The sequence below is a fragment of the Elephantulus edwardii genome, unplaced genomic scaffold (genome assembly GCF_000299155.1).
Source record: "Elephantulus edwardii isolate Elephantulus edwardi_28Jun2011 unplaced genomic scaffold, EleEdw1.0 scaffold00032, whole genome shotgun sequence".
Classification (NCBI taxonomy): domain Eukaryota; kingdom Metazoa; phylum Chordata; class Mammalia; order Macroscelidea; family Macroscelididae; genus Elephantulus; species Elephantulus edwardii.
In genome coordinates this window covers 3,140,947-3,142,532 of record NW_006399782.1, presented here as the reverse complement: position 1 = coordinate 3,142,532, position 1,586 = coordinate 3,140,947, and the positions used below count along the sequence as shown (strand labels likewise).

At 43.2% G+C, this 1,586-nt stretch overlaps 1 pseudogene; it reads left to right on the top strand.

The window, feature by feature from the left end:
• The window catches only part of LOC102865754, a 38,549-nt pseudogene extending 37,974 nt beyond the window's left edge, over positions 1 to 575 (top strand).
• The last annotated feature ends 1,011 nt before the right edge of the window (positions 576 to 1,586 follow it).

The window sequence follows — 1,586 nt, the reverse complement described above, 5'->3', positions numbered from 1 at the left end:
CTCTCAAGATTGTCAGCAATGCCTCTTGCATCATGAACTGCTTGATCCCCAGGCCAAGGTCATCCATGATAATGTTGGCATTGTAGAAGAATTCATGACCACAGTCCATGCCATCACTGCCACCCAGAAGACTGTGGATGGCCCCTTTGGAAAGCTGTGGAGTGATGGCTGTGGAGCTGCCCAGAACATCATCCCTGCTTCTATTGGCATGGCCAAGGCTCTGGCAAAGTCATCCCTGAGCTGAATGGGAAACTTACTGGCATGGCTGTCTGTGTCCCTACCCCCAATGTGTCAGTTATGGATCTGACTTGCCGCCTGAAGAAAGTTGCCAAATATCAAGAGAGTAGTAAAGCAGGCATCAGAAAGCCCCCTTAAGGCCATTCTGGAACACACTGAAGACCAGATTTTCTCCTGTGACTTTAACAATGACATCCACTCTTCCACCTTTGATCCTGGGGCAGGCATTGCCTTAAACAATCACTTTGTCAAAATCATTAACTGGTATATATGACAATGAATTGGGCTACAGCACCCAAGTGATTGATTTGATGGTTCACATGGCCTCCAAAGAATAAGAGTCTCTCAGCCCATTAGGCCTATTGCCCCAGCAACAGCACTAGAAGAGAGAGATCCTCAGCTGATGGGGAGTCCTTGCCCCAACTCAGTCCCCACACACACTGAGAATCTCACATCCTTGACACAGTTTCCCCCTGAGAAAGGGGACGGACTTAGAAAGCTCACGTGTACCATCAATAAAGTACACTGTACTCAGAAAAGAAAAAAAAAAGAATATAATCCATGAAGAATACAAAAGGTCGTTACAAAGATGGAGGAAGAAGAAAAGTTCAAAATGGATGTCAGAATAGAACTGAATATTGCACCAGAGCCGCCAGGAAGCCCAAAGGAAAGAAATAAAGATGTTAAGGAGCTCAACAGAAGATTTCAAAGGGCAGTGCAGGAAGACAAAGCATAATACTATAATTTTTTTAAATTTTATTTTATTATTTTGTGTGTACCATCAAATCAGATCTGACTGGTACAGGAGGAGATTGTCCCTCCTTTTCCAGCAGAGCATCTGGGTTATTTGAACTGCGTGCCTCTGGGATTACAGTCGCAAAATATTATAATGAAATGTGCAAAGAGAGCTAGAGTTGGAAAATCAAAAGGGACAAACACACTCAGCATTTCTTAAATTGAGGGAACTGAAGAACAAAATTCAAACCTCAAGTTGTCATACTTAAGGATACCTTGGGCAGAATGTTGAATGATATGGGAATCAGCAAAAGAAGATGGAAGGGGTATGCAGCGTCACTGTACCCAAAAGAATTGGCTGACACAGAATAATTTCATTAAACAACATATGATCAAGAGCCTATGGTGATGAAGGACGAAGTTCAAGCTGCTCTGAAGGAACTGGAAGGAAAAACCCAAGGCCCCAGGAATGGTGGCATGCCAATTGACATATTTCAACAAAAAGAAGCTGCCCTGGATGCGCTCACCAGGTTATGCCAAAAAATCTGAAGGACAACAACCTGACTGACTAGCTGGAAGAGATCCATGTTTGTTCCTATTCCAAAAAAAAAAAA